The 22,713-nt window shown below is 46.7% G+C and overlaps 1 protein-coding gene across 2 annotated transcripts in view; it reads right to left on the bottom strand.

Annotated features, from left to right (window-relative positions):
- Positions 1–10,581, bottom strand: part of FHL1 (four and a half LIM domains 1) — a 31,405-nt gene extending 20,824 nt beyond the window's left edge. Inside the window, exon 1 of one of the 2 annotated variants that reach the window (XM_064670046.1) lies at positions 10,435–10,581. The gene's annotated coding sequence lies outside the window, so the exon portion shown is untranslated. The remainder of the gene's footprint in view (positions 1–10,434) is intronic. The other variant, XM_064670047.1, reaches the window with a different exon arrangement.
- Positions 10,582–22,713: the final 12,132 nt, after the last annotated feature.

Raw genomic sequence — 22,713 nt, 5'->3', positions numbered from 1 at the left:
GAATAAGAAAAGTGGGATACTTAGAAGAGTGCTTGCTTTTAAACATAAAAATAAACCAACTGGAGTTGGTGGAAGCACTTATGTGTTTGATTAAGCCTTCCCCTGCTCTGTGGCTGGATCCAGGCCTAAAAAATGATTTTGCTTTCTTTTTCAAGTAGCAACGTGACAATAAATTCAGAGACAACAAGTAACACAGTTTGCAAAGAGAAACAGCCCTTCTCTGTACAACCACTGCAAGCTGTCCAACTGCTGTCCAAATCCAGCTATTAGAGGATGAGCTCTGTGTAACAGAAAAGCAGTGCTAATTGCACACAAATGCCAAACAAAACTGTCAAAAAGCTAAAGCAGATGTGAAACAGTGGTTTGCTTTCTTTTAAAACCAGCCTGTGCAACTACATTGCATGAGAGCCCAGAAGCACCCATGTCCCTCTGGGAATACGGCAGAACAATGGGGGAAGGGTGAGGTTTCCAAATCATCAAGGACTTTTCCTGCAATAGCAAGGGCTCTGCTGTCCCTTTGATAGAGTTACACCTCTTGAGCCAAATTCTCTTCTCAGCTGTGCTAGAGCAAGCCTGGTAACAAGCCTTGCCTGCTTTGTGGCAGTGTTGAGCAAGGTTAGGCTCAGTCCTGGCCAAGTCCAGGATCTGCAAAGCACAGCAATATGTTTGCTTGTCCACAGACAGCCAAAAAGCAAACACTCCTCGATACCAAGGAGGTGAAACACTGGGAGAGGACATGGGGAAGACCTGCAGACCTGCAGAGATGTCTGTCCTGCTCCCAAATGTTAGTGTTCACTGCTGCACCCCCAGGAAAGAGGTGACACAAAGGACCATCAAACACTTCATGCAAACAATTCACATTTAGACAAATGATGTCTTGTCTTCAAAGAGCTGCTGAAAGAAGAAGATAAAAGGCTGCAGTGGCATGTGTAGGTTTGTTTGTTTAGCATCACGTCCAGCTCAGTGATGGGTTGTTCAGAGGGCACAGTGACCAGGGTACAAGTCTGTGCTACGCAGCAGTCACACAGAGTCAAACCCAGGCACACCACTGAGAGCACTGCCCACTCTGCCAGCTATAAAAGGCCTTTATACTTTCATGAAACCTTTCCCTAAAGCTGACAGCTGAATGCAGTGGTGGCTCTGACAGAGCTGCCCATGATGCTGAGGGACTTGGACATACCACCAAAGCATTTCCCACATGGCTCCAGAAAAGAGTTGGAAAAAATCCACCCACAGTCCTGACAGGGACTTGCAAAAAGACATAATTTTACAGATCACTCCATGCTTGTAAAATTATAATAAAAGACTTCCAAAATACCCCTGCTGAAACCGATCTCTTTTATAGATGCAACCTTCATCCCTTGGTCTAGAAAGGCACGAGATTAATCTAAAAAAGGATTATGTTTTTGCATCATGTGAGGAGGTTCACAGATTACATTTCAGGGGCTCAGCTTTTGCATTTGTGCTGTTGATAATTGATACCTGTTTCAGTCACTGGTAACTACATCTTAAAAGATTTGGTGAAATCCATCAGTGGGCCCCTGGTAAGGGGCTTATGCATTGCTTCATCAAGACAGCTGCCAGGTGATGTTCTGATGTATTTCTACATAATATCATGTATTGATAATTCAGCAATGGAGAACAACACCCAAGAAAAGGGAGCAGCAGAGACCACTGCCACCCCTTTGTCAACCTCCCCACTGCAGCACCCTAGTATAGAGAGACAGGCAGTACTTCCTCCTACAGGCAGACCTTTTTAGTTAAAAATTGTATTAGTTCAGAAAATTGCATGCAAGTACATCTGGAAACATGTCTGCCTTAGCAGAGAAAGGTGCAGGATGCTATGGGAGCCCTGCCTGGGCTGCCAAAGAGATCAAGTGCAGCACAGCCTCCTTGTCCTGCCTTTCCCATTGGCACAGCGAGAGCCCCCTCCAGTCCCAACCTCAATCACCCTGGTCTCAGCTCTGCAGGAGAGAGCAGGAAAGACATCTCTGCTTGCAGCAGCTGCTCCCACAGTGCCTGCTGTGCTCGGGCAGGAGGTGACTCCTAAAGTCCAGTCCTGATCTACTTAAACTGGGGACACTTTAAGGTGGAATAATGGCAGAGACGAATTCTCAAGCTCCTGCCCCAGGTATGCTGCAGAAGAGGGTGAGGTTTTCCCAAGTCCTTGTTCCAGCACCTGGAGCAGCAGCAGAGCAGAGGCTCTGCCTGTCACTGCACCTGCATAACCAGCTGTTCAGAAACAGCCCTTATCTACAAGTCAAGCATTTCAGTTTTCCCTACAATCCTTTCACAGGGAGAGGTTTCCAGGATGAGGGAGATGGCAGAGGCCACCTTTGCAGCATTTTAACCCATTGCCAGGGCTCTCCAGCCCACAGTCCCACAAGGAATGTCATTGCCATACTTCCAGGAATTGTAAAAGCCCAGGCTCAGCAGCCAGCCTCACGCACCATCCCCTGCACGACCTCATTTACAAGGCAAAAGCTCTTTGGCAAAACAGCTCACACAGCATCCAAATGCCGGTGGAGCAGACAGCATTCCTGGCGCTGGCTCCCTTTCCATCCGGCTGCTCCGGCTCAGGCACCGACGCTGCTCCAAGGATGAGCTCATCGCTATTTCAGGTTGAATTTGCACTTGGCAATCTCCCTGGTAACCAAAACAAGTTACTCGTTGGTTTATAAGAGATTTATTGTTTGCTTGTTTCAGTGTCTAGTGGAGTACACAAGGGAGTTTCACCACATTACAGCACCGACCCCGGCGGGCGGGAAGAGCAGGGAGGGCAGGACGGGATTTACAGGCAGTGCTGCGGAGATGGGCTGTGTTAGCGCTGCGGGGCAGAGAGAAAGCTGCCTTTGGGCTGACCCCAGAGACATGAAACTGAGAAAAGGAGGTGTGAGACATGGCTTTCACTCACACACACCACAGGTGACCCTGTATGGCAACCCCCTTCCACCCCAAACACCAGACAAGTGTTATAGGCTCCTCCAGCACATCGGGGTAACCACAGGGATGCTGTTTGCAATCCTCTCCAGCCAAAAATCAAAATATCTTCCTCCAAAACAGATCTCGGGAGGGTCTGACACTGGCATATCCACTAACACCAGCTATCATCAGCTTCATTTCACATATCAGTACTCTGAGAGCACAGGACAGTTATAGGACTTGCTGCCTGTTTATGCTCTTGAGCAGGAACTTCCTCCAGTTCATCACCACAGACACCAGCAGAAAGGGTACTGAGAAGCCAGTAAAGCTGGACTAACCCCAAGATATTTTCCTGCTCTGATATGCAACCTGCAGAATGCTTGAAAGAGACCAGCAGGCTCCATTTTCCTGTCACACCCACACCTGTGCCAAGATACAGCCCAGAAATTGCCCAAATTCTGTTTTACATTTAATGAAGGGCTTGGTTGGATACTTTTTTTTTTTCTTTTTTTTTTTTTTTTTACTGACTGTGTTTTTGCAAGAAAGAAGAATTCTGTCCCAACCAGCTCAATCCAGTAAATTGAAATGTTGGTCAAGATAGACAATCTGTGTCTAAGCTCCCAGTCTAGCCTTCTGAAAGGAAAGCAGGCAGGTTTCCCCCCACCCACTGCAAGAACCCACCACAGAGACAGATCCAGAGTCAGAGTTTCCACCTTCGGCTCTAAATCATCATGGAGATAACAGCATAAGAGAGAAGGGAATAATACAGCAAGGGCTGGACAACATGCTCAAGCATCCAACAAAGCAAATCCAGACAGAATTTAACAAATGTGCATCCTCACTGAATGCCTTTGTGCTGCTGTGAGGTGAACATGGGCTGTTCTCCCATCCTGCTCCCATTCTGCCATCCTGGCTGTTTCCAGAGGCAGGACTGAAATATGTTATACATCAAGTGGAATTTACCTGGCAGGCTGTCCCATGGGGAAGAGTGACTGGTTTTCAACGGGCAGAACAAGGGTAGACAGGAAACTGTATTTGCATGTGTTGAATGAAATATACAGCTCTGTACATTTTTAAAGTGAGATGGGATCAGGGACAGAAAGAAATTCTTGCACCCTGGACTGCTCATTGCTGCCTCTCCTCTGGTACTGTCAGAAGCAAGATCTATGTCAGGACAATGCTTAGAGATCACCAGGGAATCTCTAAGTGGAAGAAAAGCAGTAGGAATAACTCAGTCTCTGAATGAGGACCACACACCCTTTCTGGAGGTGCTGTCTGTGTTTGCATTCCCTCCAACCACTGACTGCCCTGTGGTTATAGCTGTGTAGAAGAGCAGGACATGGTGCCAGGTCCTCGGGATGCTCCCAGGATCCTAACAATGCCCCCATGGGCTCTTCATCTGAACAGGCATCAGCCAGAAACTCATCAAACCCATCCACTGAATTAGGAAAGTCATGCTAGAAAAATCTCTGTAGCACACAGCAGCAGCAGCGTGAGTGTACACAGCTGTCCCAGGGCAGCAGTTTCCTGGGATGCTGGCAGCCCTGGGGATGACACACCTACAGGGAATTTGAAAGAGCTCTTTTCTGTGTCGGTGCAATGAGAAGACAGGAAAACCAAGAGGCACAGAACGAAGTGGAAAAGGCTCAACGGTCCAAAAACGAGACGATAAGACAGAAGCTGGAAGGGGAGGCAGGCAGTGCCTCAGAAGTGACTAATTCCAAACCTTTGCTCCAGTGTTTATTATAGAAAAGAACAGATAAGGAAGGCGGCTGATGGTAACAACTGCCAGGGGCAGCCAGGCCCAAGGTAAACAAAAAGCAAATGCCTTGGGAGCAGCCTGCCAAGTCCAGATAGTTCCCACAACTTGGGGCATTTCTTTAAAAGAAAGGACATTGTTTTCTCCCATCCCAGCATCCTCTGAGCAGTGGGAGAGCTAGGGAGCTATATTCAGGGAAGTGTCATAGTTAAGGGGATCTTTGGTCAGAGACCACTGGAAGCACATGAAAACTTAATATTCCCAAATGAAGGCTCTGAGGAAAAGCTGGGAGCCAATTCCCTACAGGAAAGTCAATAGCAACCACTGTGGGCTGGACCAGCCATGGCTTTAGTGAGATGAACCATTTCTATTTTTCCTAGCACAGGAAGAAAGGCATGTCCAGCACCCTGGTTTATAAGACAGAGTTTTGGAGAACTGACTGGATTTTTTTGCTCTGTCCAAGCAAAACAGTGGACAGCAATTCTTGCTCTGACAGAAGCTCTGAACTTCTCTGCAGCCACTATGCTTGTGTAACACAAGAACCCTCACACATTGAGGCAGCTGCTTCTGTGCTAAAGGTAGTTTGAAGCAAAAAAGGTCAATTATAGATCCCTGTTCCAACTGTGCCTCCATGCAGGAGTCTTTTGGCATATCAAGCACATGCAATTGCTTGTGAAGAGGGGTCTCTTAAACCCATCATTTCAGTACACAGACACCACACAGCCATTATTTGATTTGAAGCTCCCTCGTATGTCAGAGCATCATAAAGCATGAAGGTCTCTGATGTCTGGAAGACAACTGGGAGGATTTTCCAGGAGGGAAAACTTTTCTACTTTGTCTTTTTTAGCTGTTTTTCCTGTTCTTCCTCCCCATCTACATCACAGTAGAGACATGAGAACAGGCTCATTTCACTGTAACTCTGCAGTTCAATAAGTAAACTGGCTCTAAAACATTTAGATCCAAATTATTAAATCTCAAGCTGTACCTGTTAGGCAGCCTATTGTGAAGCAGATTTTAGTCTCCTCTTTTCCACCCTGCTCACTGGGGTCACCTCAAGGAACCAAAAAAATTAGGCACATTTGTGGAACAAGTAGGTCTCCTGAATACACCACTCTGAAGTCAAATGGTTTTGAATTTTCTGTTTACAAAAATAATGCAATTCTGTAACAGCATCCAAACCAAAATTGTAACTCTGCCTTAAAGTTTCCAGTCAGGCACACAGCAAAATAGCAGCCCTCCCACCCTGGGATGCAGCTCCATCACTGCCAGGAATCCTGCCCTAGCTTTCCAAATTCTTCCAGGATACTCTTTAGCTCAGCCCTTTTTGAAAAAGTGCTTCCTCAGGACCCTGTCTAACCCATTCCAGCATGGCTATAATGCAATGTTTGCCCTACTTTTGATTATCTCCAAAGCCCTAAATGTAATTTTAGCCCTGTCTTGCCATAGGACACAAACCCTATTTCCCATCCCTTCAGAGGGAGATGAAAAAGCTGGAGAATCATAAGAGCATCCATCCAGCCATTTTTTTCCCAGACTACACCACAATCTCTTGCTCTGACAGTGGGAATTTGCTCTGTAGGCAATCTTGACACCACACGTGCCTGAATCACTCTGGAAGTATCAAGGGCCAAATCCTGCTTCAGTGCTTGCTGCAGGGATGCACAGGGAGGGTAAACACTGCTCTGTCAAGGGCTTTTCTGTGGCTTTCCACACAGCACCTTGGAGCAGAGAAAGCCTTTGCAGGAAATACTTTGAGCAGCAAAATAAGCCAATTTCTGATCGAAGATTTTTGGCTATGGGTTTGGGGAGGGTGAACATGTATGCACAGCACCTGCATCCCCTGAGAATGAGGGTAAGAGACTGAGACAGGCCTGTGTTTTCCTGCTATCCTTCCCCTCTTTGCACCCTGCTAGTTTTGCAGGGCTCAGCAGCACCCACCCATGGGCTCCCCACCAGCATCCAGATCTTGTTTTAGCCTGACTTTGTGACTGCCTCCAGACACCCCTTCCCTGCACTGAGCAACTCCTAATCCTTCATTAAGGGACTTTATTTCACCAATTTACACATTGTATTTTTGCTGAGTCTGCAGGACTTCAGACGCAGGCAGAGGCTTAGCAAAGAGAAATGTTCATCACACACCAGCCTCAGCCCCTCAGATTCATTCCCACAGAAGCCACTTGCAGGGATATCCCCAGAGCTGGCTCTGGGCTGCTCATCTACAAAAAAATCCAGTCAAAGTACGTCAGGGAGTGGAACATTCTGGGCTATATCCTGTCTCTGAAACCCAGGGAAGCCCTAGTGCCTTTGGTCCTACACCCAGCCAAGCGGCTGCAAACAGGGTTTTTACTGGACTCAAATATAAAAGAACTGAAGCCAGAATATGTGGCACAGTCCTTCTTAAACCACACTGCAGAAGTGGAAGCATGCATTTATCTAAAGAGGATTTAATTCTTTAGAGTTCCAGTGTCTCAAGAGCCATCTGCTTAAAACTCCTCTCCAAACAGGGCATCTAAATGAAATATGAGGTCTCTTTCTTCCTCCCACACTCCCTCTGCCAGAATCAGGCATGGCACGACTGATCTCAGACTTTTCTGCTTTGTAACTTTCCCTGTCTGCATATTCTATAATAGAGAAATGAAATAAAAAGAGATCCCAGTGAATCAAGCTGAAGTATTTTGACTTACAATGTATTTTTTATTATAAAACCACAGGTCCATGCCGGGAAGGTTTATTGTATAGATGTGATTTCCATTATCTTTTCAAGCAAAAGTGAGTCCACACAGCTCAAGTTACAGAATAGAACCTGAAATCCCAGCTTTGCTACCTTTGCACTCCTCCATGCAGAGCACAAGGTGACAGTGGCTGGGGACCACGAGGGTGACAGGCAGGCACAGGCTGCTTGGCTCAGCCCTCCTCACATCTGCATTCAGGGTGACCCCTGAGGAAGCCTGGCACCAGCCAGACAGGACTTGCCCACTGCTCTCCAGGGACCCGCTCTGATTTAGGTGCAATCAAATCAAAACCAACCAAAAGCCTGAGCAAACTCTGCACGTTGCTGGTGGGGAGGTTTTTCTTGCTGCATTTATTGCCACTGGGACTTCAGGGCTAAGCAGCACCACAACAAGAGAAACACTAAACGCAGGCTGGACTGGATTGTCTCATCAGCAAAGATCAAAGGAATTTTCCACCTCAATCCCCCAGTGCAGCCACTGGATGAAGAGTAAACTTACAAGAACATAATTCACACAGGCTACTGCTGAGGGCACAATATTATTCCTGGCTCACATCATTAGTTGTCTCCACTGAAGCACTAGAAATTTCAGCCATGTCCCAGAGGAGGCCATGAAGATGCTCCAAGGGCTGGAGCACCTCTCCTATGGAGACAGGCTGAGAGAGTCAGGATTGTTCACTTGGAAAAGAGAAAGCACTGAGGAGACCTTTTTTCAGCCTTTCAATACTAAAAGTGGGCTTATAAGAAAGAGGGAGACAAGCTTTTTAGCATTGACTGTTGTGATAGGACAAGGTGGAAAGGTTTTGAACTGAAGGAGGGTAGATTTAGATATAAAGGGTAGATATAAAGGAGGAGCTTTTTTATACTGTCAAAACTGGTAAAACACTGGCACTGCTTGCCCAGGCAGGTGGTAGATGCCCCATCCCTGGGACTGTTCAAGGCCTGATCTAGTTGAAGATGTCCCTGCTCATGGCAGGTTGGGTGGACTAGATGGTCTTTAAAGGTCCTTTCCAACCCAAACTATTCTATGTTACAAAAGGAAGTTGTATCTTGGGGGCAAGGAGGGCAGTTCCTTAAAGCTTTTTTTTATATCTTAGTGCAAAGGGTGTGGACTGCAAGTCATAGTCATGTCATACGGATTTAGATTACAGATAAAGTGCACCCTACAGCATCATTCCCCTATTCATGAATGTGACAGGACTCCCACCAGCTGCTTTGTACCATATGCCTGGATTTTCCATTCATGGTACAGTTCGATGGAAAGGCTGCTTCCGAAATAAAGGCCAGCCAAGATGGGCTGGAGAGTGTTTATTTCCAAGTGTTTGAGTACCCTAAACGTTGCCTCCTTTTGAACAGCTGCCATTATTTACATTCAGGCAGAGAATTATACCAGCATACACAGAGACAAGCCATCATTCACAGCAGGGAATAACTTGTGTTAGAAACAGTCCAAGAGCCCAATCCTACAAACCTCCTCCAGCCAAAATTCCCTAAGAGCAGTGCAAGTCAGAAGCCAGCTGTGGAACACTAGCCCTGGACTTGTTCCTCAGAGCCACAGTCAAAAATCTCAGCAATAATTTTCTGTTGCACTGAGGTCTTGAGGTGTTTGGGCTGGGCTTTTTCTTGCTCTTGTGGTGTTAGCTCTGAAACAGCTACCCACATTTTTCTAGCAGGTATTAGTCAAGAAGGAATTTTTATAGACTGAGCTCCTCAAGGAGAAATTACAAACTGGTTTGTATTCAAGAATGCTGTACTTGGGGGGAAAAAAAAGGGTGTTGTCACTGAAGTGAACTATGTGGGTGCTTTTATCATTACAAAAGAAAGTTGAAATTTTAAAGCCATATTTGGTTGCTGGATCAACTATTTGCTTCGTACATCATGGCTTAAGAATTTAATCAGCTTCCTTTAGGAAGTTTTTTTTGTTGTTATTTTTAAAAAACACTCTTCCTCTCAAAACAGGGTAAAAGACTAATCCGTAGGTGGATTGTTTTAATAACTTTCCCGATTCCAAAATGTGCTAGATTTCAGTGGTTTAAAAAGCAGCCATATCCCTTTCTAAACCACAAACTGGATCCTGCTTACACAACATGAACTGGGCTGAAGTCACACACATTAACTTATCATTTCCAGTTACTGAAGAAAAGATTAATAATAGAAACACCCATCTTGCAAATGCATGAATATGTGAGCAGGTGAATATAGTTTCAGTCATGCAAGTGACTCCCCAGATCTAGATGGATACAAGGGTGCAGCGTTTGTATAAAGATAAAGGTGTTTGCATTCCCATGGGGACTGCTGCAGAAACTCAGCAACTGCCTGATATTCCATAATACAGAATGAAAGAGGAAAATATGATAATTATGAGGTAAAAGCTTTCATTTCCATATTCCCCAACTCTGTTACTGCCAGCCTGCTCCCAGGACTGTTACTTACATCACCTGAGAGCCCACAAAACAGCCGCTGCTTTAGCTGTTTCCTCCCCAGCTGTCATTAAAAGCTTCAAACAGGCACATTGATCACCCGCTCGGGAAAGCACACAGCTGACAGCTCTTACACATCTCGGTACCACTGCAAACTGTCCCTGAACATCAGCTCAGCTTAGAAGCAAAGGAAAAAGTTGAATTTATACCCCAGCGTCTGCCTGAACTTTCAAAACCACCACCTTCCAGGAGAGAATACGCGCATCAGAAAAAGAGGGTGCACGAGAAATCAGAAGCAAGAATTTAGATAAATCCCATTTCCAAAACACCCCATAGAACAGGCGGTTTCTAAGGTTAACTCAGTGATCCAAGAAGAAACCGCTTGCCAGAGAGTGTTTCAGAAGTAGGTTACACACCCACAGACTTCCCATTCCCCATCCCTGCTCTCACAAACCCTTCTCCAGCAGAACAGTCACAAGGCAGAGAAAAGACCAGCACAAGCCCTGAAATTCGAAGATCTGCGAGGCGTGGGATGCTGAAACGCTCCCTGCCTTGCTCAGCGAGACGATGCTCGAGAGGGAGAGGGGGAGGCACGTTCTTACTGGCTGCCGGAGAGCCTGGGAGCTGCTGCGGGGCGGCTGCTGCCGAGAGGAGGGAAGGGATGGACCGAGCTCTGCGAGCGTCTGTGGGACGGACACGGGAGCGCTTTGGTCCAGGGCTGTGCCTCCAGCCTCGCTAGGCTGGGGTGTCCAGCGGGACAGCCGCTGCTTTCCCACTTATAGCAGGGAGGTGCATGGCAAAAAAAAAAAGTTAGTCCAGCCCATAGCACCGATCCTGCTTGGGAAGAAGATGGAGGGGGGGAAATAGCCTGCTCCTCCCAGGGTTACTGCACCATCCATGGGGGGAAAACCCCAACCAAGCCATGGCACTTGGCCGGCATAGCTGTTCCCTGCTTCCCCTCAGCAGTGCAGCACTGTTATCGGACCCGTGGGACTCTCCTGACTGGGCAAAGTCCCATACCCTTAAAGTGTCAGCAGCCACACTCCAGGCTGTTTCACAGTGGAAAATGTGGCACAAAAACTTTGTTTGCAGGAGGATGTGTCCCCAGCCTCCCATCCTGTCCCAGCGACCCTCTCTCAAAGTTAAAGCTTTTCCTGGAAGCTTAGTTAAAATATGGGTCACCTTTAGGTTCACAGGCAGAGTTTCCAGGACAGCAAACAAACAGGAGGGATGCAGTTGAAGTGAGTAGCCTGCAGGGAGGGAAGGGACTCAACTGAAGAGAGCACGTAAAAAAATTATACCAAAAGAGGAACGTTTTCGTCAAAACAGAGATGAGAAAAAATACTGTCAGGTAGCAAGTCATTCCTATTCTTAATAAATCTGTCTGTTTGTGCTGCAACACACCAGACAAATCTGACAATCCCATCAGTTTTCTCCCTTTCTCCATCTCTTATCCCTTTTTTTGTTCTGCTCTGCCTCTTCCAAGTTTGTCCCACTTTCTTTCATTTTTCTGCTACTGGATACAGTGTCAAACAAGTAACTAAGTTTGTTTTTTAACAGGAGGTGCTTGTTTGGAGCTCTTGCTCTACAAACAGGCTTTTGTGGTGCCTTGGAGAGCCACAGAGCTCCTGACTAATGGCAGCAGAGGCTGGTAGGCATGCTGGACACACCAGCAGTATCCCTGGAAAGCAGACCATTATACTTGGGCCAAGGGATTTGTTTAGTAAAACAAAACCAACATTGAGTGAGAGCAAAAACATTCTCTTTACAAAAGCATTTGTATTTTTCTGTGTCTATTCTTTCAATAGGTAAGTCCCACAGATTCTTCCAACACTGCATCATCCATATTACAACATCCCTAGCTAGCAGGGAGAGGAACACTGAGTTGCCCTGAGTTTCAAGGCTCAGGCTGCCACCCCTTGCCAAGAACAACTTCAGGCATGCATAAAACACAGATGTGGAACACCAACACCATCTATCATTATGGACTGAAGTTTACATTTGATTTTCAAAGGAATCCAAATACCCATTTCTAACTCATTTTTCCAACAGCTCTCCCAACAAGCATAAAACCTACTTACCATCAGAGAGAGCTTTTCTCTAATGGCTGTAACCTACCAGAACATTGGCAAGACCCCCCTGCCCCTGAGGTGTGATGTTGCTTACGCAGTTGCAGCTGCAGAGCTCAGGGACTTCTGAGAAATCATAGAGAGTGAGACCCCTCAAGGATGGGATATTCATACAGAACATTCCCAAATAGATAAATCAAGACAGGAGCTCCAGGAGAAACCAGAGTTGTAGAATGTGAGGATATAAAGACAAACAAGGTGTTGCACAGCTGTAGTAAAATGTCAGCAGGGGCAAGTTACCCCCCAGCCAGCTTCTGTGGGGTTTCTTCCTTCAAAGGAAGGAGCCTTTCTGCTTCTGGCCACAAGCAGAAATAGGAGGACATAAGAGTAGGAAAGGAACCCCTTTACCTCCTATGGCCCTGCCTCCACAGGAGTATTTGGGGACTTAACTGCATCCTTGCAGTTGCACCTTGGAAGATCCCAACCACATGATGCATCTTAGACAAGCACAAGTAGTCTGGTAAACAAAAGAGCCTGACAACAGGTACCTGCAACCCACCAGCAGCATTACAAGCATCCCATATCTGCAGGGAATGCCATCGGGCTTCTATCAGGATCCTCTGCCTCTTATTTAAGATATTAGATGCCTTCCACTCACTAGAGACTTCACAGCCAAATCCCAAACACCAGCTACCATTAGAAGTAACTCTTAGGCAACATCTCTCTCAGCCTAATAAACTAGCAGCTAAATAACAAATGAATCTATTTAATGTGCCTCTCACTGTTAACAGCAAAACAGGTTATCTGAGTAATTAATTGCTCTCATTGGATTACAGCTCAAGGCCTGACCCTGCAGTTGCTGCATCCTCCAGATCCCCCATTGGTTCCCCCATCCAGTTCCATGTGTACAGTTCCACATCCAGAAAAAAGGCAGCAGAATAAAAGCCTGCAAAGGCAGAAAGCAAGTGCTCTACCCCACCTTCAATATTGCTGCTCTTGACAGCAAGTGAGTGTGTGCAGGATCGGACATTAAATCTGCAAACTTAAAATGACCAGTATATCTGACAGAGAGAATTTAAGAACTCTTAAGCTTGCACTTATCACAACAGCAGCTTTATTCTGTTTGGAAAAGAAGATGATTTAGAGAGCAAGGACAGCAGGCAACCAGAGTCAAGGAACAGGCACTGGGGCACTGCCATATTACAGATACGATAGTGCATTATAAAAACCTCTGCCAAAGCATGGGATTAAACAGGAATAAATTGCAAGAATGACACAACTCATTGCAAAGGATTGAGACAACTCTGAGTCAGCCTCCTGTTACCACCATTGCTTGCTAAGGAAGACAATCAGTTACCCTGTAAATTGATTTTTGGCAAACACAGCGAATAAATTTTAAAAATAAGGACTCCAATGATCCAATATATCCTTGACTAGTTATCCAAACAAAATGAACTATGAGCAGAAGCACTTAAAACCAAGTCAGTTGAATTACTCACTCAAATCAAACTGCTATGAAACTTTATTTGGATATAGTGAAGCTCACAGGGGATGTGGGGAGGTTGTTCTACAGCTGAGTGCTCTGCAAGAAACTCAAGAACAGGACATCCCCCCAAAGCCAAGGGCTCACCTCAGAGCAGGGGCTCATCCTCACTGGTGGGGAAAAAGATGTGCCTTGATTCATCCTTTGGGTCTCCAGGCTATTTTCATTCTGCAGCCACGGGGGGGGGGAAAAGTCTTCCAGACAGTGGGGCCTGTCTTTGTCAGCTGATGCTCTGTGGAAGAAAGCCATTGCATTTTGGGGTGAATCCTTACAGAATGCCATTCCCATGCCTCTGTGGTGGTTTTGGATGTCCTGGTTTCCACATGCCAAGCTGGGGCTGGGTGTGACATAACTTAACCATGGTGTCCCTTGGCCAGGGCTGACAGTGGTGACAGCCACCCTGTGTAAGGAGATGGGGCTGCCCCACTCACCTGCCCTCTGTGGGACACCACAGCCACACCAAGCCACAGCTACAGGAATGATCTCAACACACAAGCCCTTCAAAGCCCTCCTCTCCCAGCAAACACCTTACCCCTTCCCCTCAGCTCCAGGTGAAAGTAATCATCACTCCCCCTCATCAGCCCTCTCCAAACAGACCTCCTTTCTCACAGGCACCGTGGCCCCTTTGTCAGCATCAACTGGGTAGGGCTCTTTCTCCCTTCCAAAGTTCCAGCCTGAGAGATGCAGCTATTTTGGGTGCAAGGTGCCATCAGAAACCTTCTTGACTCCCTGTCCACACTGACTTCTCGGAGTCACTGCCTTGTTATTTGCCTGACTTCATCCCCCTTTCACCACACAACCACCTGCTTTCACCAGCCTCCACAAGCAGGAAACCTTCCCAGCAGAGGCAGCCACACACGCTGGCTCCTCCTGGGACATCTGTGTCCCTGACTGGGTGAAAGTCACTTGTGCCCTGTTTTGGATGGGCTGTTTTCCCACTGGAATATGAAGCATCTGTGTCCCACAAAGGGCATCCCAGCTGAAGGGAGAAGTGTCACATCAGAAAGATGATTCCTTGAGGCCCCAGTGATGGCTTTCTCTCCAACCTGTCCTCTGCCTTTTCCAAAGGTGCACAGATAACAGCCCCAGGTGCACAGATAACAGTGCCCTGCAGTGAGTCTTCTCAAGAGATATGAGAGAAAGAAAAAGACAAAAAAAATAGGGAAAGAGATCATCAGTCTCCACGCCCTGACCCATCCCACCATTCTGCTGCCCTGGGGGATAACTGGTAGCCAGATGGAGCCCCAGCCCTACAGGCAGCTGGAACTCACCTGACATGGGCTAATTACCTCACAGCCATTAGTGAAAGGTCTCCAGGCAGGAAAAGTAATGGAAAAACTGAAACATTTCGGAGTCATTCCTCTCTGGGAGTAAGTAAGGGAGGGGTTGTGGAAGGTTTTAAACAGTGTTGTTAAAACATCAGCGATGCAAATCCCTTTTCATGGAGTTTAAATACATAACGTGCTGCTTTCCAAGTTGATGCAAAGGAGAGCATTGCAACCTGTTGGCCACATACCATGGACTGTGATCCTCAGTGTGGAGAAGCCAGGCTGCCAAAAAACAGGCATCTGTCAGCTCTGTCTGTGGATCTATCTGTAAACCTGTAAGTCTTCCTATCAGTGTAGTCTGGAATCACACACATGCATGGGAGTGAGGGGTTAAATTGCTGCTGAGGGGCACCAGTGGATTCCTCTTCATCAATGGTTGTGCAAACCAGCAAAGGACAAAGTTGTCCTGGCCTCAAGTTGCACCAGAGAAGGTTTAGATTGGCTATCAGGAAAAATATCTTCACTCAAAGGGTGGTCAGACATTGGAATAGGTTGCCCAGGGAAGTGGTGGAATCACTGGTCCTAGGAGAGTTCAAAAAACATGTAGATGTGGTGCTAAGAGATGTGGTTTAGTGGTGGTCTTGGCAGTGCTGCATTAATGGTTGGACTCGATGATCTTAGAGGTCTTTTCTAACCTTAATGATTCCATGATTCTACTAATTTAGTGGGCTAAGCAGTAAGACACAAAAAAGGATTGTGATCGTATTTGGTGATATGCACGAAACTACTCAGCTTTCCACTGTTTAGTGTCAAAATATGTCTGTAGTATAACCCTCTGATACCATCAGCAAACCCAGATCAAGAGATCAAAAGAGATTTCCAAAAGCCTGACTATCACCTGCTGAGAGCCTGCTATTGAATAGGCCAATTACAGTGGCTGAGTTATTCAGGGCATCACCAGTACTCAGATTTTCCTGAGTGACACCAGAATCTGCACACTGAGAGGGGATCTAGCTAGAGATTTTTCCCACCTTTAAAAAGCAACTGCAGGAATGACTCAGCTATCAGATTAAGAGAAGCAGTCATGTCAGCCCACTTGGCATCCTTTGGCAGAAGTCAAAATGCTTCTCCCAGTACAAGTTGCTCCTTCTGGGCATGGAAAATTACAAAGGTGACTCCCATTTATAAAGGATGATGCACCAGGGCCCTACAGAAATGGACCCATCTGTTGACTCCGTGTCTGTAGCAAGGCTACATTTGGAAAAGGCAACAGAAACTAAGGTTTCCAACAGTCTTTCCAGTAACAATTTAAGTTTTCAAGGAATGTTGGCAGCAGTTGCAGCTATTTATTTATCTGCAGCCCGCAGGGGGCTACTCAAACTCTCCAGGTTTTCTGCCAAGGACAGGGCTTGAGGTTTTCTGCTCTACAGTCCTTTGAACCTCAGCATTGCCATCCACATTCAGGCACTGGGTGTCAGTGATGTTTCCTGCCGGATCACAGGCAGGGGTGTGGGAGCAGCAGGCAGCTTGTGGCCACGAGCATCGCCACACCTGGGCACACACCCATGGGACGTGGCAGCCCTGGGAGGGTGCACAGCTCTGCCTCTGCAGCCCCACACACCAGCCTTGTCCAGCCCTGTGGTCTGTGTAAACCCTGTCTAACCCTGAGCAGAGCCCACAAACTGAAACATGGGGAATAGTCTGGGCAAACAAATAACTTTGCTCCTGCAGAACTTCTGCCATGACTAGAATTTTTCATCTGCCGTCAGCTGAAGTCAAGTAAATTTCCATTGACTTCAACAACTGCTGGGTCACAGTTTGCTTAAGTGTTTCCAGATTTTGGCCCTTCCAGCAAACACCTTGGCCAGACACTCAGCAACAGGAATCCATCAAATATTTGAGTTATTTGCATAAGCCAAACCGATAAAATTTGAGACAAGGTTTGGTTCTTGGTCTTCATCAGTTAACAGTTCCTCTGCACATCCAGAGAGATCTAACAAAGGCTTCTAATAGCAATAAGGTAAAGAAATAGCAATATAATATAAGATTTTCCTTCAAACAGAGCAAAGGGATTTGTGATGGTATGTGTTATGAAAACTTAAAACATGTATATCTTTATCTTACTATACATAATTACCCTAACATTGGTCTTTTTCCTTGGTGTGAGGCTCACTGGGAGTTTCATGTTTCAGATTTGAAAAGATGGCTTCCAGGCATCAGACCAAAATTAAGCATCTCTAATAATTTTAGCTTTAGATTTTAGTCTAAGAAAAAAATTAATTCAAGGTACCCACAGGCTAACATAAGTAAAATACATGTTTTAATAGCAGAAGAGGTTTTCAGAGCATGACAAATTTCATTTTGCTTTAGTCTGCAGTTAAAATCAAATCAATTAGAAAGCTGAGGACCATGAAGAAACACATACAACTGGATTAGATCATTGCCATGAACACGAGAGGTGACAGGCGCAGCCTGGGCTGGGGCTCACAGTGTTTGCCTACAGCTCAGGGGACCACAATTAAATTCCTCATCCTGGTACAAACTTCTTGTTTGACTTAGGCTGAGTCACAACATCAGTCCCTCAGGCACTACCCGCCTGGCTCCAGGGCTGCTGGAAACGCTATGGACACGCTCCAGGAAGGAGCAGTGCCTGCAGTCCCTGTTCAGCTGTCTGAGGCTGCCTTTGCCCCGTCTGTATCATCGAGCTGGAGCGGCTCGCTCCGTGTGCGTCGGGTTCCTGCGCGTACAAAAAGACGTGAGAGCGCTTTTTGCTCCCTACACGTGTCCCAGGGAGGCAAAGGCATGTGAGCAGCTTGGCTTCTGTTTTAAATGCAGACTTTGCAACAACAGACAGGTACAAAGAGGACAAGCTTTCAGATTCAAAGGCACCCCGTGGAGAAGATTCGGGTTCAAAAGCAGAGCTGGAGACAAAGCACCGCTGCAAGAGGCACACAAACCTCCTCTGCTGCCATAGCATCTTCCAGTTCTCTCTGCTCTGACATGGCATGGGACACAAGAGTCTCACCTCAGGCCAACCTGGCACCTGCTGCCTGTGTGTCCTTGTCTCTCCAGATGCAAAAGCCAGAGCTGGGGAGTCTTAATAAACGCTCTGCTGGCTCTTTGCATAGTGATTTTGTGTGACTCACAATTAATGCCAGTGAAAGCTGTATTTAGTGAGATAATTAATGGCAGCTGAAGCTATGAAGAGGCTTAAATTAGGTGTGCTCCAAGGTACCAACCTAAACTGCTCATGTGGTTCCCAGGGCTACACCAGGGGCAAAGTAAAGAAAGCAGCCACTTGTCCAAGGCCATGAATGTGATCTCTCCCACGGGCTGGAACTGAACTCCAACCCAGATCACCAGAACCAAGTGCCTCTGAATAAATTAAAGTCCTTTTCTTTCATATAAATGCGCTGGGAATCATACTTACTGCTCAGACCTACACTGATGGTAATGTGGAGAAACCAAGGTTACACCTTTCCACCTTCTCTGCTTGCTCCTTGTGTCCAACAGCATTGCCTATATGAGCATTTTCAATTTCTCTGTCAGATCAATTTTTCCCTTGCTAAAATAAAGATTGTATTAAAATTTAAAGACTATTGATGGAAGGCTTAGTCACAAATAAGGCTAGGCTTTTTTTTCCCTCTGCCAAACAAATCAAGTGAACAGTATTCCCTTCAATATACTATGTAGTCTATAAAATACATGCTTCATGTTAGCTTCATAGTTAGGCAAAAATAAATTTGTGTAAGGTTTCCAAAGGCTTTGTTTCACAAACAAAAAAAGGAATAGTCATGGGAAAATTATAAAACATTTGGCATTAAGGAAATTATGAATGCAATTTCCTGAGCTCAGTGTGCTGAAGGAGCTGCAATAAATAGCTGTCAGGCAGCTTTCTCAAACAAAAGATTTTAGACTTGATACCCGGCTGTGAAGAAGATTTGTCTGTCCTGGACTTTTGCTCTCCTTCCAGTCAGATGGGATTTTCAAATTACTTAGTTCAGCTGGCACAAAGGGAGCATGGGTGTGTTTCCTTTGGTTTAAACCAAATTTTCTGGGAATCATCTGTTATGCGAAAATGGCAGAGTTCACTTCTTTGCTAAATTCTGCTGAAGAAAAGTGATTTAAAGATGGTTTGAAGTCAAAGCTGGGAGACCCAGGAGAAAAATCTCAGACATATGCATGGATACAGAGAAGCTGTCCTCCTGCCACTTCCAAACTGAAATAAATCTCTTCAGTAAAGCAGATTGGGATTTTTTTCCCCTCAGCAGCTCAAGTGAGTGTTGGGAACAGAAGAAAAAAACAGAAGAAAAATATTTGGCATTTAATATTTTGGATCTGAAAAAGAACATGAGTTGTGCAGAGACTGCTTGGATTTTGATAAAGGAGCCCCTCAGGAGAACGACTCACTACAGCGAGGGGTGACAGCCCTCTCCCAAGAGAAAAAGGACTCTGCGTGCTGTGCATTCCCTTTCCACCTCCTTCATACAAACCTAAGTTGGTCAGTGCAAAAATGCTGCCAGGCTGACTTTTGTGGGCTGTCAGTGCCTTGTGTCCCCTTTCCCAGAGCTGCTGGCTGGGATGCAGGTGCTGGTGGGTGCTGCTGTGGTGGTTCACAGTGCCCTGGGTGCTGCCGGATGGCCCCGCTGCCTCGGAGAAGTGCTGCAGCAATGCCCCAGCTCCCTGCAGAGAGGATTCTGCCCCTGCCAGTGTCCTTGGCAACTCAGAGCCACAAACATCAAGTGGTAGGAGCCAGGAGGGACAGAGGGATTGGCCAAACATGAAACCTGGTAACTGGTCTATAAATATTTACACGCTGTGCCTCAGCTTTACTCATTCTGCTGCATCAGAAGTCCAGGTATTAACTGTCCTACTTGTTGCACTCCAGGGCGTTCAGATGGACCATAATCCTCACTGACTCCGTGTCCTGAGTCGGATCCACTCCTGAGGAGGCCAGTGGATGCTCCTTTTCCCAGCCTGAGGAGCCAGTGCATGCTGCTCTGATGCTGGTGTATCAGCATTACATCTGCCCACCACACCCCTCATCAGTGAAGCCTCACAGCCCAGCCAGCTCCGTGCTGCTGTGCACACAACTGCTCCAGTGCCATCCTGGCGTGACTGCCTGACCCCCAGCTGGGCTCTTCTCCCTAGAGCAATAGAATTTAGTCTTGCAAGCATTGCTGAGGCCCAATGCTAGCTATGGAATTTCAGATTAAATATCTGTAAAGCCAGGATGATCCATTTTTTCCAGGGGATTTTTTACTCAGCTCCTGCACCCTTGTCACGAGCATCATCAGTCTATTATCAGCTCTGTCATCGGAGCAGAGATTGCAGCTGAAGCAACAAGTCTCTGATGGAGCTGAGTTTAGTCATGTCACTGTGCCAAATGGCACTGGCTTCGCTCTGGCAGCACAATAGCTTCGGGCCCTTTAGGCATCTGACCCAAGCTGAGGTATTTTATCGACAGCAAACATCTCAGCAACAAAGCTCCAGCTGGTGACCCAGCCCATGCAGGGCAGAAACCAAGTCACAAGGGAAATTTGTTTGCCTCTTGTAAGAATTTGGATATTCTTGTGTGAGCAGCGGACACAGCTCTGGAGTCTCAGGGTGGAAAACATAATCCAGACATACTTTGTACCATTGCAGAACTGTCACTTGACTTGCCTTGTCAGGGAAGTCCTTGATTTTACACTTTGAGAAACGGACACCAACGCAAATAGTGACCTCAGAATACTCAGATCATCATTTAGCTAAATAGCTTTAGGATGTTCGTGGCTATTCCAAAGCCAAAACATAATGGCAATGGTACCTGGAGAAGGAAAGAAATTTGTCTTAAACCTGGCCCATCTGTCATGGAGATACAGAGGCATTTCCAATTCTCTCTTATTACAGATCTCAAAAACTTCAGAGGCTGGGAGAATTCACACAACACATCCAAAAGCACCAGTGATTAATATTAACTACCTGGGAAAGGGGAAAAGCAAGCAATGCTGCATCTCTTGTTCTCCTTCCTCTTATACCTCTGGGAATTCTGAGTGAGTCGTACCACAGAAGAGCAGATTTAGCCATCCATCATCAAAGTGTGCAGAGGAGATACTTCAAGGTGCTGCAGAGGATGAGGATGCTGCAGGGATGTGGAGACATACTGTCCTTAGATATCTTTAAGGCTATGCCCTTGGAGCCACACTAACCAGAAAAGGTGCATTTTGGTCCAGACCAATGCCTAAGGAGGGGCAAGGGAAATGCTGTAGGTGGCACGCAGATGCAGAACATGCCCACTGTAACCCCTCCTCGGATTTTCTGATAGCCTGTGCCTAAATCAGCCAAAGGGCCTTCAGCTAACATGGGGGAGAGCAGGAGGTGGGCAATGGGTTGCAGGACATTGACTGCTACTAACCCTGAAGGGGACAATAGCTCCACTGCTGTGTTTGGAGGATAAACACAGCATAAGTTAGCCATGGACTGTGGGCACCAGGCCACAGAGGGAGGAGGAAGGGGAAGATGTCCTGGGCAGAAGAATCAAGCAGAATTCAGGCTACAGAAGTCCCTCATGGACAGAAAGTGCTCAGGGGTAGCTGCAGCTCTTGGCCACAGTCTAGAACAGAAGGAGGAGGCAGGACAAGGGAAAATCTCTGCTGCTGTCTCAGCCTAGGCACGTTTGCACTGCCAAATGCTTCAGTGCTCAGCCAGTTGGTATTTTCCTATTCCCAAAGCATCCTTTGCACCGCGGTGCCCGCCCAGCTCAGCGCCCACGCGGGCAGGCTGGAATAACTCACCTTGCTGCTGCAGGTGGAAGGGCTGACACACTGCACAGAGCTGACAGCTTTCATTTGTGCACTTTTTTTATCTTTGTCCGCATTCCTCAGAGCTTATACATACAGGAAAGGGAGCAATGTTCACACATATCCTTAAAAGTAGCCATGACTATACTATTGTGGCACATGCAGCCTCAGGAGATTGCAACCATATATGGGCTCCTTGGGGCTGGAGCATGGCTGGCACCCCTGGGAGGAGGACAGCTGGTGGAATTTCCTATGAAAGGCCAATTAATAAAGACCAAATCCTTTTGTATATATGCATGTCTAAATATTGGACAACAAATTCAAGACTTTGCTACCCCAGAGTCCTGAACCTTACAGAGTCTCCTGTACTCATTAATGGATCTTGTAGCCTCTGACCCAAGCTCTTTTAAGTGCATGGACTGCAAGGGCTGGAGTAAGGAAAAGCAGCAAGATGGGCTGTGTGAGGGCTGCAAGTCCCAAAGTAACATGCTCCAGAGCCTCTGGTTCCCAAATGCTGTTCTGAGAGCAGACCTCCTGCAACACTGAGTGGTGACAGGCTGGAATTCTGCTTTCCCTGGCTCTGGGCTCTCCAGTCACAGCCTCACCCTGACACCTCACCTCTGCAGCAGCCAACACACCAAGTCTTTGCTTTCCTTCTGATCTGGCTTGTCTGAGGGCCAGGAGCTTCAGGGACATCAGACCCACTGTGCTGCTGTGCCACCCTCCTCTCAGCCATGGCAGGGATCAGGCAGCAACTGGGAGCCAAACTGTCCCCAGAGCTGCCCCTGCCAGCAAGGTGCAGGGCAGCTTCTGATGGTAATGTGGTCCCAGGTGAGTTGTAAATGCCTTCATGGTAAGAGACACCTACTCGTCTCCCAGCTGAGCAGGATGCAGGGGAGATGGGAAGCAGAGGGCACATGCAGTGTTTGTGCTGGGCAGTGTTGCTACGCTCACAGTGGACACAGAGAGTACACAAATACTCCCAGCCTCTGGGTTCCCTCACCAGCTTGGCAGATTTTGTTATGGTTGTCAGCAAGGACACCATTTCTCTGTTTCCATTTTACTTGCCTCATCTTCCAATTATTCTCCAACCACAGACATGTGTGACTGAAAGATTTTTTTTGCAATTTAGCATTATAAGAATATATTTGGGCCTATTAGCATCCCATGGGCACTTCCAACCCCCTGTCCTCTTTTAATCTCGCCAAGACATTTCCTC

The sequence above is a fragment of the Pseudopipra pipra genome, chromosome 13, assembly GCF_036250125.1.
Source record: "Pseudopipra pipra isolate bDixPip1 chromosome 13, bDixPip1.hap1, whole genome shotgun sequence".
NCBI classification, from domain to species: Eukaryota; Metazoa; Chordata; class Aves; order Passeriformes; family Pipridae; genus Pseudopipra; species Pseudopipra pipra.
Note: the sequence above shows the minus strand (reverse complement) of the source record. Positions and strands in the feature narration are given on the sequence as shown.